Here is a 14,307-nt window from a genome sequence, read left to right as displayed (position 1 = left end):
CTGATGCATATAAAGTTTGCATGACCAATGGGCCTCTCTTTCCACTGATGGCCAACTAGGCCATCTTCTGATACATAGGTAGCTAGAGACACGAGCTCTGAGGGGGACTGGGTATTTCATATTGTTGTTCCACCTATAGGGTTGCAGACCCCTTTAGCTCCTTGGGTACTTTCTCTATTAGGAAGTTTGTTTTGAATATTCTTTAAAAGTGCAAATGCATCCAAGTTTTAGGTAAACTGTGTTTCCATTTATCTTTACTTGAGTTCACATTTGTTTTATATTTTTACCTTTGTTTCCCCCCCTGATTCTTATCCATTAATATGAGATATGGTCTCTAAATTCAACTCATTTGTACCTTTTATATTTTTATTTTGTACAAAAATAAGAGGAAGTGAGTCAGTCGTCCTCACTTAACTTCACGGTATTTGAGGTTTTGTTTTTTTGTTTACATAATTTTGTTTGTTTGTTTAATCTATTATGAAGTCTATGAGCCCTTGAGAAAAATGTGTTATTAGGTAGCTCATAAGAATATTTGATCTTTTTAAAATATATTTTATTAGGTATTTTCCTTATTTACGTTTCCAATGCTATCCCAAAAGTCCCTCATACCCTCCCCCCTACACCCTACCCACCCACTCCCCCTTTTTGGCCCAGGCATTCCCCTGTACTGGGGCATATACAGTTTGTAAGTCCAAAGGGCCTCTCTTTGCAGTGACGGCCAACTAGGCCATCTTTTGATACATATGCAGCTAGAGTCAAGAGCTCCGGGGTACTGGTTGGTTCATAATGTTGTTCCACCTATAGGGTTGCAGATCCCTTTAGCTTCTTGGGTACTTTCTCTAGCTCCTCCATTGGGGGGGGCCTGTAATCCATCCAATAGCTGACTGTGATCATCCACTTCTGTGTTTGCTAGGCCCCGGTATAGTCTCACAAGAGAGAGCTATATCTGGGTCCTTTCAGCAAAATATTGCTAGTGTGTGCAATGGTGTCAGCGTTTGGAAGCTGATCATGGGATAGATCCCCGGATATGGCAGTCTCTAGATGGTCCATCCTTTCGTCACAGCTCCAAACTTTATCTCTGTAACTCCTTCCATGGGTGTTTTGTTCCCAATTCTAACAAGGGGCAAAGTGTCCACACTTTGGTCTTCGTTCTTCTTCAGTTTCATGTGTTTAGCAAATTGTATCATATATCTTGGGTATCCTAAGTTTCTGGGCTAACATCCACTTCTCAGTGAGTACATATTGTGATAGGGTTACCTCACTCAGGATGATGCCCTCCAGGTCCATCCATTTGGCTAGGAATTTCAAAAATTCATTCTTTTTAATAGCTGAGTAGTACTCCATTGTGTAGATGTACCACATTTTCTGTATCCATTCCTCTGTTGAGGGGCATCTGGGTTCTTTCCAGCTTCTGGCTATTATAAATGAGGCTGCTATGAACATAGTGGAGCATGTGTCCTTCTTACCGACTGGGACACCTTCTGGATATATGCCCAGGAGAGGTATTGCAGGATCCTCTGGTATTACTATGTCCAATTTTCTGAGGAACTGCCATACTGATTTCCAGAGTGGTTGTACAAGCTTGCAATCCCACCAGCAATGAAGGAGTGTTCCTCTTTCTCCACATCCTCCCCAGCATCTGCTGTCACCTGAATTTTTGATCTTAGCCATTCTGAATGGTGTGAGATGGAATCTCAGGGTTGTTTTGATTTGCATTTCCCTGATGATTAAGGATGTTGAACATTTTTTCAGGTGCTTCTCTGCCATTCGTTATTCCTCAGGTGAGAATTCTTTGTTTAGCTCTGAGCCCCATTTTTTAATGGGGATATTTGATTTTCTGGAGCCCACCTTCTTGAGTTCTTTATATACATTGGATTTTAGTCCCCTATCTTATTTAGGATAGGTAAAGATCCTTTCCCAATCTGTTGGTGGCCTTTTTGTCTTATTGACGGTGTCTTTTGCCTTGCAGAAGCTTTGCAACTTTTTGAGATCCCATTAATCGATTCTCAATCTTACTGCGCAAGCCATTGCTGTTCTACTCAGGAAGTAAAGGAAGTAGAATATTTTACAATTCTGGCTGAATGATGTAGTGATGTTAAAATTTGGATTATTACAACTGTTGTATTCATGTCTACTTCTTCCTTTTGATAGGTTGAGAACTGTAATAGAATTTAGTCCTTTTCATTTTAGAAAAATGCCTTAGAAAGTTTTATTTCTCCTCTACAATATACCTCTTGATTCTTACTTTTTCTTCGTGCTTTATTTTCTCTTAAGGATATTTCCTATTGATGTTTGTTTTCTCATCTATTGTTACAACTACTCCCATAAGCTTTTTCTTTCCATGCATGGAAAATGCTTTGTAAATCCTTGGTATTAATCTCTACATGCTCCTAAGGCAGATATGGGATTCTGCTGTACAGTCTACAGCTGCCTATTGCTCTTCTATCCATATGGGCTACAACATGTATTTTTGTTTGCACATTCATGTCAACAGAATTATTTTAAATAAATAATATTAAGTTTTCTTACTTTCTATTTACTCTAATTTTTTATTGTTTATTTTATTTGTTTACATTTCAAATGTCATTTCTCTTCCTGTTCTCCTCTCTGCAAACGCCACACCCTACTCTCCTTCCCTGTGCCACTAAGAGGGTTTTCTCTACCCACCCACTCCTGCCTCATCCTTCTAGCATCCAAATTCACTGAGGCATCAAGCCTCCACAGAACCCAGTGCCTACCTTCCCTTTGATGCCAGATAAGGCCATCCTCCCATACATATGTATCAGAAGCCCTGGACTGGCCCATGTATACTCTTTGGTTGGTGGTTTCATCCCTGGGAGCTCTTAGGAGTTCAGTAATTGACACTGTTGGTTGTCCTACGGGTTTGCAACAACATTCTTCAGCTTCTTCAGCCCTTCCCCTAACTCATCCATTGGGGTCCCCGGGATCAGTCCAAAGGTGGCTGTAAGTATCTGCATCTGTCTTAGTCAGGTACTGGCAGACTCTCTCAGAGGACAGCCATTCCAGGCTCCTGATACAAGCACTTCTTGACATAAGCAATATTATTGGGGATTGGTGTTTGAGGACTGAATGGATCGCATGGTGGGGAAGTCTCTGGATAGTCTCTGTTCATTTTATTATTTCCTTGTTTGTTTATTTTATGATTTATATTCTTAGGGAAATAGTCAAATTTGACATCAACTTGATCTGTTTCCTAATGGCATGAATCATCCATTACCAGCATTCTCTTGCTACAGTGCAGCTTACTGGCCTGCCTTGGGACACACAGTAAGTGTTTCAGCAATCAATTTCAATGCCTTAGTTTCATAGTGCCTCTCTTCAATTATGCCATATTGCACCTAACTGTATTCCCAAAGTAAAAAGGTATGACTGCTGGCTATTTTGATATGCCACGGACAAGTAGTCAAGTGCTTTTTTACTAATGATAAATGTGAAAGTCTACTATGATCCACTGAGAAAGACTATATAACTTGCTAATAATCTATAGTTACAATTAGCTACAATTAGGATTGATATTAATTATTTTGTTGACCTATTTTTTTGTAAAAAAACTATTATAATCATGCACTGGGGATAATCATATATAAATTTTACATAAACTATGGTTTAAGATATGTTCTGGTAATCTAGAGATATCTCATTAATAAGAAACTGTACCTACAGCATTTTATTTTAACATTCATTTCAGTATACTTTTTGGTCAAATGTTAATTTTCTTATATGTAATATGTGACTGTTGTTAAAACAACAAAACACATGTCTCAATTTGTTCTCAGGTTGATAGAGAAATTTACAAATGTTTTCTAGTATTGAAATATCTCAAACAGATCCTTTATTGTCCTAATGTAACAAGTGTGTGCTTAATCCTGAATCAATCATGATACTCCTACAAACTGCTTATTCTACAATGGCATAATGAGTTATATCAAATCTGTAACAGAGATCATAATCTATGAGTACAAATCTTAAGTATATACCAGTATTTAAGTATTATGTTAAAGAATAGTAAGTTTTTAAAATACTTTAACTTATAGAAATAATGATGCATGTTTATTTCTCTCTAAAGAGTTTGTTACAACATAAGTTTTCCAAATATTACATTATGTTCACTGACAGTATGATACATATACTATTTGAAATAATTTAATAAAGTCAAAGAATTAAACATTAACTCTAATTTTTTCAATTGCAATGCATGTTCATTTTTCTGTATTTTTTCAATCGTTTTATTTATTTATTATTTATTTACATTTTAAATGTCCGTTTCCCAGTCTCCCCTTCACAATACACCCACCACATCTCCACTTCCAATTGCCTTTAAGAGGGTACTCCCCAAACCACCAACCCACCTACTCCCACCTCAGCCATCTAACATCCCCCTTCACTGTAGCAATAAGCCTCCACAAGACCAAGTGCTGCCCCTCCAATTGATGCCAGATAAGGTATCTGCTACATATGTAGCTGGAGCATGGACCCACTCATGTATACTCTTTCCTTAGTGGTTTAGTCCCTAGGAGCTCTTAGTGGGTCCTGTAAGTTGATACTGTTGGTCTTTCCATGGGGTTGCAATCCCTGTCAGGTCCTTCAATCCTTCCCCTAACTCTTCCAGTGGGACCATGAGCTTAGACCAATGGTTGGCTGTAGGTATCTGCATCTCTCTCACTTAGATGCTGGCAAAGATCTCAGGATAGCTAAACGAGGCTCCTGCCTGCAAGCACTTCTTGCTATCAACAATAGTGTAGGGGTTTTGAGTCCGTGGATGGTATGGATCCCAAGGTGGGGCAGTCTCTGGCTGGCCTTTCCGTCAGTCTCTGCTCCATTTTTCGTCCCTGTGTATCCAGTCAGGAACAATTCTGGGATAAGGATTCTGAGATGAGTGGGTGGCCCCATCCCTCTACTGAAGGGATGGGGCCACCCATCTACTTCTTGTACTCATCTGGTTCTATCACCCCACTGTTGGCTATTGAGTATTTGAGATATTGTCATCCTCATAAGGCCTTGTGAGCATCTCATACCCCTGTGGCATCTGGGACTGTCTAGTGTTTCCCCTGTTTCCCACCTCCTACAGCTACAAACTTCTTTCATTCTCCTGACCCTCTGGAATTCTCTCCTTTCTTTTCTCATACCTAACCTCCCCCACTGCTTTTTCCCTCAACCTCTCCTCTCCCACTCAGTTTCCTCCGTCATTCTGTCTGTCTCACATGATTATTTTATCTCCCCTTATAAGTGTGATTGAAGCATACATACTTTGGCCTTTCTTGCTGTTAAGCTTCATATGGTCTGTGAATTGTATCATGAGTATTCTGAGCTTTTGGGCTAATATCCACTTGTTAGTGAGTATATACCACGTATGTCCTTTTGGGTCTGTGTTACCTCACTCAGGATGATATTTTCTAGTTGACTAATTAATTTGACTACAAAATTCGTGACCTCATTTTTAGTAACTGAGTAGTATTCCACTATGCCAATGTACCACGTTTTCTGTATCTATGACCAAGGACCTCCACATTAAACCAGATATGTTGAGTCTAATAGAAGAGAAAGTGAGAAAGATGCTCAAATACATCGTCAGAGGGGAAAATTTCCTGAACAGAAAACCAGGCTCTAAGATCAACAATTCACAAATAGGACCTCATCAAATTGAAAAGCTTCTTTAAGGCAATGGATACTGTTAATGGAACAAAATAGAAACGTACAAATTGAGAAAAGATTTTTACCATCCAGATATTCTTTAGAGGGCTAAAATCGAAAATATACAATAAACTCAAGTAGTTACACTCCACAAACCAAATAATCCAATTTAAAAATGGGGTACAGAGCTAAACAAATAATTCTTAACTGAAGAATCTCAAATGGCCGAGAAGCACATAAAGAAATGTTCAGTGTCCGTAGTCATCAGGGAAATACAAACCAAAAGGAACCTGAGATTGTACCTCACACCAATCAGAATGGCTAATATAAAAATCTCAGGTGATAACACATGCTGGTGAGGATGTAGAGAAAGAGGAACACTCCTCCATTGCTTGTGGGATTGCAAGCTGATATAAGCATTTTGGAAATCAATCTGGACTATTTCTACATGAAGGCCCAGCTATACAGTGACTGGGTATATACCCAAAAGATGCGCCAACATATAACAAGGACACATGATTCACTAATTTTATGGTGTTTAATAGGCATTAGTAATTACTTTTATTGATTAGCTCCAAAAAATGAGAATGTGACGTTCTTTCTGTTTATTATAATTATTTTACTTTCAATTTTGTGTATATCTGTGTGTCTCTCTGTAGATATATGCATGGGGGTTCTGGTGCCTATCGATCCAGAAATTTAGAACTACTAACTATAGAAGTACTAGAAGCTGAAGTTCTAGGCACTTGGGTAATGCCTGACATGGATGCTGGGAACCAAACTATGGTCTTATGTGTGAACAGTATATGCTTACCTCAGAGGCATAGCTCTAGCCCCACATTCCTCCCTCTTAACGGTCACTAACATCTTGTATTACTTATAAGAGGCAGGCATGTATATGGAGCAGTGGATTCCTCTTTGTTATTTTTTATTCAATAAAATTCAGTCAGAGGAAGACAGATTTATACTAGAAAGTGTCTTATTAAAAGTTAACTAATGTTAATAATTAATTAATGAATACATAAAATCATACTATTAGAATTCTTTTAAAACCCTAGAGCACAATAACTAAATATGATTGCAGTTTTTATGGTAAGTGTAAATCAATAAGTTGATAGAAATTTGTACTCACATCTTCTTTCCCCATTGGAAAGAGATGTTCAAGTGTGTGAGTTTTATTTTAAATCAGAAACTAATGACATTTGCAGGCAGAAATAATCTTACAATCTTTCAAATCATGTTATGTTGTAATATATTGGAGTATTGTATATATACTCAAGTCAGATTATTGGAATGTCTGGCAGAGTTAATAAAAAAAAAGAATATGCTTGAACCTATGATGTTATGATGAATGGAAAAATGCATTAGAATATATGACATAAACTGACTTTATAAGAATTAAATTATGAAGTTGGCAGACAGAAAATTTTCTCAAGGTGCTTACATATTATGAAAGTTGGTGTCAGATGAGTGCAAATGGGATTGCATTAAAAGTTATGTGGCAACATTTAGAGGAAAACGCAATTTATCCCACACCAGAGCCACATAAGTTACTATTGCTATAGTCTTGGAGGAATAGTTAAGACATGATATTCATGTTCAATGAATAACACCTCTCTCTTCTCTCCTCTCTCTCTCTCTCTCTCTCTCTCTCTCTCTCTCTCTCTCTCCTCTCTCTCTCTCCAACTTAGAACTAAAATGTTCTCTTTGAAATAATTCAACCAATTTATTTATTTTACAATGTGGATCCTTTCTAAGCCAGATCAATATTTGTATCCTTTAATAAGTAATACTATAGTTCTCTGAGAAAATAGGCAGCTTTTGAGAATTACTAACAAAACATTTTTCCTACCATATAGAAACCTACATGAGGGTATGATGGCTGAAGCTGTAATCAGGATGTCCTGTAGTATGATCACAAAGTTTTCACATTTACTCATCAGGAAAGTAGATACTAATACCCTTGTGGAGTAAAAATTTGAATGCAGATTTTAATTGCTTGCCATAAAGTTCTTGACACCACAAGGATCTCTTGTTTACATTTATTATCATAAGACACCTGACTATAAGAACATGGCTTCAAGGATAGAGATTCTGTTTTGGAAGAAACAGAGGTTTGTGCAGATTTTAATAAGTTCTCCTGTTTAGCAATAGCCCGTGGTGTCTTACTCCTTTTCTATATTCACGTGTTTAAATATTTTGTTAGTCAACTTTGGCAACTTCTACACTGCTCACTGATGAAGGAAAATTTAATTTAGCAACCAGAAGCCCAGAGCATTTTGGCAAGTGTGCTTTATGTTAACTACTTTGCTGTGATTTCTTGGAGTTTGCTTAAGGTTGTTGAAAAATCCACATCTTGAAATTAACATAAATGAACTAAAACATGTGTAATAGTGTTTGTCCTAAAGATAGTGTTATATTTCCCCAAAACATGATTTAAAATGCACTATTGAAGAAGCCAACTATACTGAATCACTTTGGAAGCTACATAGAACTTAATGGAGTCCGAATTTTTCTCTTTTTCATTTTTATGTTTTTATTTAAACATGATTAATAGCTACAGCCACAATTAACACATAAATGGGAAGGAAAGAGACAACGTGGAGAATGGCCAATCATAATTAATACCAAAATTATTTGGAAAAGTCAAGTAAAAACTTAATACTGAAGGAGATAGATAGATAGATAGATAGATAGATAGATAGATAGATAGATAGATAGATAGATATACATACATAAATATATATGATCAGATATATACCATATATATGTGTATGATTAGCATTTTTGATTGTACATATTAGGCAGAGCTAACCTGTATTTGGTTTGTGCAAAAATGAGGTATTATATATTTTATCACTGCAAGCTCTTACCCTTGTTCTTAATTATCCTCCAAAAGTTAATGGTAAGATACTACTCTTGAAGATAACACCTTTGAATTATAGGACAAAGAACAGTGATACTGACATACTATCTTGATCCCTATTAGTTTGTTTTTGAGGTTCTGTGTATGCTACCTGGGAAGAAAATAAACCAATGGTCTTTTCCCAAACTCTGAGCCTTATAAACTACAATAAGGTCTGACCTGACTATGCCCACTGCCAAATAGTGTCATAACTGTAATGTGGTTAACTAACCATTTTCAGATTCTTTTTAGGGCATCCTGCAATATTTGACATTCATTCCAGCTAATATTTAATGAGATAAAGTCCAAAGTCTTGTGGCTACCTACGTCAATGGCATAAAAGGAAAACGTGATATTAGTATTTTACTAAATGGACAAAGTCTTAAACGTCCTCCAATGTTCCTATCTTAATTATCATAGAGCAGTATATCTCACTTCTCTCATCAGCTTTCTTTTTTTTGGCAGTAGATCATGATAGATATAGAAACTTACATCTAGTTAATGTGTAGAGAATACGATTTTTGCAACATGTTCACATCTAAATAGAGTATAAAGATTATTTCTTTCCTCCATGTCTGAGGAAAGATTGTGGTACAGAAAGAAAAAAATGAGAGCAACGGGTAGGAGACTTGTGAAGTGAAACATGATATTGCCATTTCACTTACATACCAACAATGGCTGTGACTTCATGTATAGGATCTCTATGAGGTCAATCGAACAAAAATCCCAGCATAGATTAAGAAATGGCTCATGATCTCCCACTCATAGCTGAGGAAACATTGACAGTGGATGGCTGTTGGTAGAGGAAGACAGTTTTCTGCAGGGCTGCAGCTTCTGAGAGGCTATCTATGTTCCCATAGATGGTGTTGCACCCATGCACACACAAGCAGCACTTCAAAAAATCAGTGCATTGAAAAAGAAAGCACATAAAGTTAGGAGTCAAACTTCATGATGGAAGAGGAACAGGTGAGGGAGGAAATAGGGATTTAATTAGACCCAACTAAGTTATATACATGTAGGAAATTCTCAAGCAATAACAGGTTTTTAAAAAGTTTTTAATGAAAATGAAAAAATGAGGTTTCTAGTTTAGAAGAAAATAAAGACTTTTCTTTGCATGATACATAGTAGACTACTTTTCTCGAGAACTACAGATTTCTTGAATAATGAAGTGTTAAACAGAGTTGGGGACATGACCAGCTTTAAGGAGGTGTCAACATTCATTTGGATTCGAAGTGACACACATAGTAATCTTCCTTCATTCCCTTTCTTTTTTCTTTCCTTTACATTGTCTAAAGTGGTTTTTAAATGTAAGTACATTTTGATTATATTCTTTTCCTCTCCCAAGTCCTTCCAGATCCTCTTAATATCTTATCAACCCAATTTTAAGTTCTTCCACAAAAAAAAACAAACAAAAATGCAATACAACAAAACCCCAAAACGAACAAAACACAAGGAACAATACCCACTCTGACCAACCAAACCAAACTAAACCAAAACTAAAACCAACCAAACAAACAAATAAACAAAACCAAAGAAAATAAGCACAAATAAGAAAACAACAATCTGTAAGCAAATAAAAGAACACACAACATTTTGAGACCATTATATGGGTTAAATGTTATTACTCTCCTTGGGGTATAAAAATGGTTGAGCAACATATTTCATTTCTATGAAACTGTCTTCTGTTGATGGATGTGTAGCCTCTATGAAAGAGTATCACTGCAGAATGAGAAAACAAGATGACACATTGTAAAAGGCATACAGGGGTTTGTATACTATGGCAATATTCCTGAACTATCAGTACCTGCTCAAACTGAAAAAAAAAAAAAAACGAAGAAAAACCTGTTTTATAATGGTAACTTTTGAGATGTGAGAAGTTGTAAGATCATCTAAAAAGAGAGTAAAACTCATACCTTCTTGGGGGAACCAAGGTCTTTATACCCATAAGTCACCAGGGAAAACAAGAATGTTAAACACACATGGACCTCTAACCATTAGAGGAGAAAAATATGTTTTTTTCATCAGAACACTAGGAGTGGATTTTGTTAACAACTTGGTGACATTTTGCTATCTGTGAAGGTAGACTGTCTTAATTAAAGCTTTACTGCTGTGAACAAATACTGTGACCAAGGCAAGTCTTATAAATGACAACATTTAATATGCAAACCTTCACACAGGATTTCCTACTTTTCCCCTCCTTGACCTTCCTTAAAGGAGATGTCTCATGTGTTTTATGACCTGTTCACTGCTCTGCTGTCTCAGTCAGTGAACACATTAGATTCTAAGCCTTTTAGCCGTATGTAGGACCGTGAAAGATGGCGTGGTTCCTGGTTGAGCTAAGGCTAGAAATCCGGTGATACTAAAGTGACTGTTGGTGTCTCACGTGATTCCTGGGGAACCAGACTGCTGGCACAGGGCTGCAGCCCTCCATACATGTATGGCCATCAGTCACGTAAGGCCAATGGCCCACACCACTCCACAGGTAGAGGACATGACAGATCTCCATTTTAATGAGGTTCCTAAAGACCCGGAGGACTTAGCCAATAAACTCTCCTTCCCAGACGCTGCTCCCTGCTAAAGGTATTTTTAACTTCAGACCTGCCCTGAGAAGTGGAGTATGGTTTTACTCAAACGCTTTCTGCCATGGCAGCAAATGCCTTAAAACCATGGACTGCCTCTTCTCATTGGGATCGACCATGAGGAGCCATAGAGAAGGACTTTGGCTATAGAGCAGCTGTCTAAATTTCCCATAGAAGGCCTCTCTGTGCCCCCAGCCAAGACCAAGCTCAAGCCAGCCACTGACAAGCCAAGAACTCTCCCTAAGTGACCAACTGGAAAGCTCTCCCCCTTTTATCCCTAGCCTCAGGGCAGATCCATCCCCTCTGTTCTCAGCACTCTTCTGCTGCTCCCAGCAGTGCCTGGATGTCCAAGAGCCTGAGAACCAGGCATCTGGGCTCCTTGCAGGTCCGGTTATCCCCAAGCCAACTCTGGCTGTCCCGGCTTCAGACTGTGATTCTCCTTCCCGTACCAGTGCCCCGTGTCTTCTCCATAGCCTGACACATGGAGTAAGCATAGTCAAAACTCCCACATCCTGCCTCCCCAAGCTGCCGAGCCCTGTGGCAGAGCAGATGCAGGAACCCCACTAACCATACAGCCACGGGAGCCATCCTCATAGCCACATGTACTTTGTAAAGGAATTTCTTCATAGTCACACCTTATTGTGTACATGAAGTTGGAATGATTGCTACCTGGAAATCTGAAATGTGAATGATCTTGTCCTGGGAAATTTTTCTCAAATTATACCGTGTTTTAAACATGCTGACAATGAATTGTCAGTATGAACCGGTTGTTTACAATCTCATCTCTTTCCACAGTATGCTTCAATGACGGACAGCTAAAGGATCCTCTCAGCACTTAAGGAGTTTGATAAAAAGCCCCTACATGAGTGGGTAAAAGCCTTACTAGGAGCCATCGGGTTATTGCTGAAATTTCCAAATCTAAAACTAGATCCTACCTATGAGTCATTGGCCATTGAGGATGGAAATGGGGACAAGCTGAGACTTCCTTTACCATACAAATAGGATATTGCTGCTCTTGGTATCTTCAACACAGAGCTAAAATGTGAATTCCTCTTACTGGAGGCTATTCCTCTTATTACAGGACATGGAGAAATCCACCTGAGACTGGTATGAAACGCCCTTCACTCTGACAGGCCTCAGAGATGGTGGAAGCTTCTATGTGAGATTCAAGGATAGAACTGATACCCACAATCTTGCTTTGTTGTGAACCCAGCATGCTACACTTATCTGTATGCCATGTTATAAGAACTCCAGAGGCAACAGTGAAAAGACTATTTGAGGTTCAATGAACAGTTTGCACCTTGGAATCAATGCCTGCTCCCCAGGAGGGAATTCACATTTAGTACTATGGTCCAAAGAATAGATAGGTGGCTTGGGAGAACACACAATTCAACAGTGAAACATTTGCTATTATATTGTTATATGGATTTAATGTACCTATCAAATTACTTTAGAAACATTTGTGTTGATTTGGATAGATGGTTCTGTTGGTAAGAAATGGTCGTATGGGAAGAACTGAATTTAATTTCTCAGTACCCACATAAAAGCCAGTAATGGCGGCACCAATCTGTGATTCCAAGCAATGGGAATGATCAGAGTATCCCAGGAGGTCTATGGACAGCCATTCTAGCCAATCACAGAATCCATGTCCAGTTAAAGCCTGCCTTAAAAACTAGGCGGAGAAGGAATGGAAGAAACCCTGTGTAGTTCTCTCTTCTCCACATGTGTGTGCACCCGCACGTTAATGTTATTATATGTTGATATAATTAATGAAAATTGCATGCTGATAAAACAAATAATATTTGTGTGCATCCCCACATATTGATATTGCTGTATTCACCAATCATAAAAATAATCATTCTTGCAAGAAATCCAGAGATTTGTTAACTATTCAAGCTATTGAAAATAAGTGGTTTTACTATGGCAATAATGTTGACTGTTTAGCTATAAAAGAAGGAAAAGATAGCCGCTTCTTCCTGCTTCCTGTCTACGGGCACTATATCAACAGTCATTTCAATTGCTGCCTCCTACTGGAGCCACTTTCACTGACATGAATTCCCACTGTGATGGGCTGTAAACTTATGCTGTCAGTCAAGATCATCTCTTCTTTCATTAACTTGCTTTTTCCAGATATTTTGTCATAGAAATCATAAAAATAACTAATATACTATAGTTCTAAAGCTACTTCATATTGGCTTTTAAAATTGGTTCCTATCTCTTTCTTCATGTCTCACATTTTCCCTTTTAATGCTTGCTTTCTTCCAGGTAATGGAATAACGTTTTATTCTTATATTATGCCTAACTCTAAATATCATTTCCAGGGCACAACTCTCTGTTTATCTTACAACTGTCACTTTTCTTTTTAACCTGATGGTCAAAATCCAGCTATTTGTCATTTCCACATTTCCTTCCACACAAACTGTCATATAATTCAATGCTGACTAAAATCATATTTTTCTTATTGTTTGGTTAATGGTATCATTTTGTGCAAACTGTGAATGTGAATTCCCCAGCTGTCAAGAAGTAGCACTTTGAGTAGCCTTACTGTTTCTCATCTGGTTTATGTTGTTTTCATAGTATCATTAGAGAAACAAGTCCTTATGCACAGTAAGTCACAGGTTAATGATGTTTCTCACTGTGTTTATTGTGGCTGCATTTTAAAAACAAACTATAGAGAATACATAATAGAAAGTAATGTTAAAATGTACTTCCAAACAGTGTGTATTCTTAGTTTACACTCTCCTAATTTCCATATATTTTGGTGAGCTGAATCTTCTTTTTCTCAATATTCTTCCTCCCTCAACATTTTGTTTCCCAGGAAGGTTTCTCATTGCTTGTCCTATAGGCTGATTTATGGCCAGGTCTTATGAACCTGGGCTTTGAAGGAAGGCTTGGTGCAAAAAATAATAAGCAATAAGAAGTTTTAAGTGTTCAGGTTAAGTATAAAGAATAAGAAATGGGAGACTTTATTATGCTGCAAGGAACATGTTAGTGCCCTTGCATATATTAACTCATTACATTTTCACATCGATTGTGATAATTTCCTCATTACAGAAAGGAAATTGTAACTTAAATAACCTCAGTGTTTCACCCAAAATTGCAAGGAACTGAGTCATTTGGATGAGAACTTTATACTTCAAAGTTTATGATCTGAATGGTCTTCTTTGTGGC

The 14,307-nt window shown here is 37.7% G+C and overlaps 1 long non-coding RNA gene across 1 annotated transcript in view; it reads right to left on the bottom strand.

The window, feature by feature from the left end:
* The window catches only part of Gm41225, a 124,876-nt gene that overhangs the window by 21,789 nt on the left and 88,780 nt on the right, over positions 1-14,307 (bottom strand). The gene's annotated exons all lie outside the window — the stretch shown is intronic.

The sequence above is a fragment of the Mus musculus genome, chromosome 14, assembly GCF_000001635.26.
Source record: "Mus musculus strain C57BL/6J chromosome 14, GRCm38.p6 C57BL/6J".
In the NCBI taxonomy this organism is placed as follows: Eukaryota; Metazoa; Chordata; class Mammalia; order Rodentia; family Muridae; genus Mus; species Mus musculus.
The sequence above is the reverse complement of the archived record's forward strand: the minus strand, read 5'-3'. Positions and strand labels throughout refer to the sequence as shown.